The sequence below is a fragment of the Puma concolor genome, chromosome D3 (assembly GCF_028749965.1).
Source record: "Puma concolor isolate L17-30 chromosome D3, mPumCon1.1.hap2, whole genome shotgun sequence".
Lineage (NCBI taxonomy): Eukaryota > Metazoa > Chordata > Mammalia > Carnivora > Felidae > Puma > Puma concolor.
In genome coordinates, this window is record NC_141678.1 from 16,791,702 (window position 1) to 16,797,192 (window position 5,491).

The following is a 5,491-nucleotide window of genomic DNA, read 5'->3' on the forward strand; positions in this document are numbered from 1 at the left end:
GCAGGGCCAGGCGGGGAAGGCAAGTGGTGGGGGGAAGGCCACCAGCTGAGCCTCCTTTCTCTTTGCTCTGGACTCTCTAGTCAGCACAAAATGCACACGCAAGTGCCCCGTGGCTCACTCTGGGGCTGTCCGGCTTGTCACCAGCAGAGTGCCTGGCACCTAGGACATGGCTGAGTGAGTGAATGAAGAGCAGTAGCTCTAGGCTTTTTTATTGGGTCAGATCGTGTCATTTCTCTGCCCCAAACTCTCCAGTGGTTTTTCATCCGGAGTAAAAGCTAAAGTCCTCCTGGTGGCCTACAAAGCTCAGACACCATCTGGATCCTGCTTCCCCTGACTTCCTACCCTCTCTCACACTTACTTCACTCCAGAAGCCTCTTTGCTGCTCCTAGGAACACACTAGGTATGTTCCTGCCTTGGGGCCACCACTCTCTTTCCTCCTTTTGGGACGCTCTTCCCCCAGAGACCAGCGTGTCTCCCTCCCTCACCTCCTTCAGGCCTTTTTTTTTTTTTTTTTTTTTTAATGTTTATTTATTTTTGAGACAGAGAGAGACAGAGCATGAACGGGGGAGGGTCAGAGAGAGAGAGAGACACAGAATCTGAAACAGGCTCCAGGCTCTGGGCTGTCAGCACAGAGCCCGACGTGGGGCTCGAATTCACAGACCGCGAGATCATGACCTGAGCCGAAGTCGGCCGCTTAACCGACTGAGCCACCCAGGCGCCCCTTCAGGTCTTTGCTTAAATGCCAACTTCTTGTGAGGCCTTCCCTGACCATTCTACTTAAAACTGAGCCCAGGGGCGCTTGGGTAGCTTAGTCGGTTGAGCATCTGACTTCAGCTCAGGTCATGATCTCACAGCCTGTGGGTTCGAGCCCCGCGTTGGGCTCTGTGCTGACACCTTGGAGCCTGGAACCTGCTTCGGATTCTGTGTCTCCCTTTCTCTGTGCCCCTCCCCGACTCATGCTCTGTCTCTCTCCATCTCTCAAAAATGAATAAACATTAAGAAAAAAATTGAAAAAAAAACTGAGCCCGTGCAATACATTCCTTATTGTTTCTCTGCTCATGTTTTTTCTCCATGACAGTTCCATTATCTAACATACTACATGTATGACTAGTTTATCCTTTCATTGTCTCTCTCCTTCTAACAGAATGTCCATTGCAGAGGGTAGGAATTGTTGTCTGTTTTGATCGCTGCCTCACACCTAGTGTCAGGAACAGTGCCTGGTGCATATATAGTGCTCAAAACATTTTTGTTGACTGCATGGGTTCACTGAGATTTTCTTGGACTTGCTGGGTGAGCTTGGGCAGCTAACCTCACCTCTCTGGGCCTCGGTCTATTGGACTCAGTGGCCTCCCAGTTTGGACAGTCCTAGGGCTCTATCCCTTCAGCCTGGCTCCTGAGGATTCTTTTCAGAATACTTGCTAAAAGGAGAGCTGCCCAAGGCCTGGCTTGATATTTTTCTCCCAGACTCGACTTTTCCGTGCAAAGTGTTCAAGCCTGGGAGCGGGTGTGTGCCAGCACTCTCGTATCTGTTAGGGGTTCTGAGCAGATGCCTTTGTGTGAATGAGCCTCAACATGTATTTGGGAACCTGGCTGAGATAGGACATTCCAGAAAAATGTCAGCACAGGTCCTAATCCTGTCTTCCTGCTTCTTTTTGGTTTCAATGGAGCAGAAAGTAGAAATTTCCAAGGGCATGGCAGACCCTTCTTGAGTCAACTGATAGAAACACCTGCTTCTCTGGAGATGCAAGGAAGAGGCTTGTTGACTGTGAATCCCTATACCTGTAACAGGCTGTTTCCACTTCCCCAGGACCAGCTGTGAGAAACCCACAGTAGAGCTTCCCACCTTCCAATGAGGGAAGCCCACAGAACTGCAAGCTTCAATGGGGATGCCAGGCCCATTTTTAGATCTCATCTGTTCTTAATGGGAGATGGGTCCAAACTCTCCCAGGTTTCTAGAATAATCTCTGGCAGGTCTTCCTCCCTCAGCTCCTCAGGTCTCGGCTCAAATGCCAACTGCTCATGAGGCCTTCCCTGACCATTCTACTTAAACCTGTGCCCATGCAATACATTCCTTATTCCCTTTCCCTGCTCAATTTTTTTTCATGACACTTGCCATTATGTAACCTCCTGTATATATTCTTGATGGGCTTTGGAATTTATTAGCATCTCCTATTGTACACTATCTTTTAATGACATGATCTCTTCTGCTTTGGTACATCCCAGGCCTACCTAGTGCAGTACCTGGCATCTGGTAGGCATGACCAAATTTTTTCTAGAAAAGTTAATTTTCAGGGCACCCAGGTGGCTCAGTCAGTTAAGCGCTGGACTCTTGACTTCGGCTCACGTCACGATCCCCAGGTTTGTGAGTTAAAGCCCATGTCGGGCTCTGTGCTGACAGCTCGGTGTCTGCTTGGGAGTCTCATTCTCTCTCTCTCTCTCCCTCCTTCTCTCTCTCCCCCTCTGCCCCTCCCTTGCTGTTGCGTGCACTCTCTCAACATAAATAAATAACCTTAAAAAAAGTTAATTTTCAGAAGTAATGGCCAGAGGGCAATACTGTCATCTTACAGATGATGAAACTGAGGCTCAGCGGTGACATGACTTGCCCAAAGTCACACAGCCAGGACATGAATCCCTGAGGTTCAACAGGGAAGGAGAGAGGGCATCCCTCCCTTTACTGTTGAAGGATGATCAAGGACATAAGAAGACTTGGTGTCTGGGAGACAGAAAATGGAGTTCAAATCCGAGGATTGTCATTAGACAAGTCCCTGGTTTTTGCCACACGAGCTTCAGTGTCTCCATCTGTAAAACGGACATATCAATCCCTACACTACACAAAGGCATTGGGAGTATTCAATGAGATATTTTAGCCCAGTGCCTGCTACTGGGCTATGCTCAATGCAACCCAACCCCACCTTGGCCTCCCAAGTGACCTCGCAAACCCCACTCCTAATTCTGCCAGCCCTCAAGCGGGCCAGGTTGAAATGCCCCAACATCTGTGCTAGGGAAGAGAGATCCCGTGAGGAACACTTTTCCGGCGCATGCGCAGCTTCTGCATCACGTGGCTGATACAAGTGGGCAGTTGTGAGGCGGGAGGAAGGTCATGACCCTGTTGGGATAAGTGGGGCCGTTTTGTTCTCACCTCAGCTAGAGGGTCCTGGAGCGACTGTAGGTCCTCTTGATGGGTAGAGAGAAAGCTAAGACCTTCTTGAACCTCAAAGGAGGTTCTTTTGGCCTTTCCGTTTTTGAGGGAGGCTTTGGCAGGCCCCTGGGGCGAAGGCACCCCCCTCCTAGGGAAATGGTAGATCTGGCCCCCATGAGGCTGGGCAGCCCCGCTGGGCAACCCTTCCCCATTCGTTGCGACGGGGCACAAACGAGCGTTCAGCCCTTCTCTGGTGTTCGGCACTAGGGATGCAGTGACATAGGCCCAGCTGGGGGGACAGACATTCCCTGGGAAGTGTAAACTGAGCAGAAACCAGAGGGATGAGTATGAGTTAGCCTGGAAAAGAAGGGAGAAGAAGAGGCTGCAGACAGATGTGGGAACAGAGGTCAAAGGCCTTCAAGTGGGAAGAAGCCTGGCTGGTGGAGAGAACTGAGGCGGGAGCAGTGACAGTGTAAAGAATTTTGGACTTGATCCTAAGCAGTGGGAAGCCAGCGAAGCTGAGGAGTAATATGATCTTTAGAGTCCTGCATTGAATGTTTTTGCTTTGCTTTCTTGTTAAAAAAAAAAATGGATTTTGAATTCATACCTGCCATTCTAATTTTTTTTTTTTAGAAGTAGAAAATAAGGGAACAATGGAATACGTATATACCTCCAGGATTAAATATGCTAACAGATGCAAACTGCCTGGCTTTCTATATGTGGTCTATAAATGGTACTTCCCTTATCTTTCCTCTAAATTCTATTCCACAATTTTTCCTATTCCAGGAGCACGGAAGGAGACCAATCTTCCCTACAGACCAAAGATAAATTTCTTTTGAAGTACTCTGGATGGATAAAAAAATCTGTTCAAAAGATCAAAGGTGATTATTTTACCAAATTATTATTTGAAGAATACGCTCACCATGATCATACAACTATTTTTTGATTTATGGAAACACAGTTGGTATTCAACTTTTTAGGAGTATGTTTAGCGTGTAAAACAAGAACAAATTGCACGAAGTGAGAGCCCACGTCTGTGTTGTTTCTCACTAAGATCAGCACCTTTCTGGCCACCTAGTAGGCTTTTGAATATCTGTGTGATTGATTTCAATACTGGAATATGTTTTCTGTTAAATCTCAAGGGCATCAGTTCTGCAGTTCTCCCTTTATAGTTGTTAACATGAATTTTGATGACACGAAAAAGCTTGTTCTCCGAATTATATTTAGCTCATACAAACTCTACTGCACAATTATGTTGTAAAGAGGAATTAGGTTTTATCTTTAAGTTGTTATTATAGCCTTGTGAGAAGGTGAACATTGAGAATAAGTACAAAGTAGTAGCATATCGTATTATTAATTTTGCTACTTTTTAAAAACACTGCGGTGCAGGGCCTAGAACAGGCTGACACATGTGGTACGTGTATCAGTCAGGGTCTGCATAAGAAACAGATGGCACACTCAAAATAGATAATTAGGGGAGGATTTAATAGAGACACTATATGCAAGGGTTGGTAAGGTGTAGGGAAACCATAAGGATAGTGCAGTATCCAAGAGGCTCGTAATAGCTGGGGTCTTTGTCATTTTTTTAAAAAATTTGTTTACTTATTTGACAGAGACAGAGATGGCACGCGTGGGGGAGGGCAGAGAGAGAGGGAGACAGAGAATCCCAAGCGGGCTCCGCACCGACACAGGGCTCAAACCCACGAGACCAAACCAAGAGATCATGACCTGAAGCCAACACCAAGAGTCGGACGCTTAACCCACTGAGCCACCCAGGTGCCCCAGTCTTTATCATCTCTAGATCTGGAAGTTCAAAGGAGGGAGAAATGACAACCCAGGAAGAGAGGGCCACCTTGACAAGGAGCGGTGGTGAGCTATTATCAATAGCACAACCAACCTGTGGTGATCTGGCAGGGAGGGAACTGGGGGAATAAATACTTTGACCTCACCCTCCTTCTGCCCTCCACGCCTCTGCTGCTGCCTCCCATTGGCTGGAAGCTAAGAGGACTAAGGAGTGAGTTGATGTAGGATGGGTAGAAAAGTGGACCTGAAGGGGCAATTGGAAAATACCTGTTATAGAAGACTTCATTTCCTTGTTGAGTGAAGACTTGACGTTTAAATCTTTTAGTAAGACGTTTAAATATTTTAGTAAGAAAATGAAACCTTTGGGAATGGCACCTATGGCCGTAAGTTCAGGGTCATTCATTCATTTATTCATTCTTCTACTGACCATACTATAAAAAAGTATTGTGCTGGGCATTTTGAGAGAAGCCCAGCCATGGCAAAAGAATCCTAGACATGCAACGAATTTTCCTTCTCGATGCATGTATTTAAAAGAAATTATTATCAAAG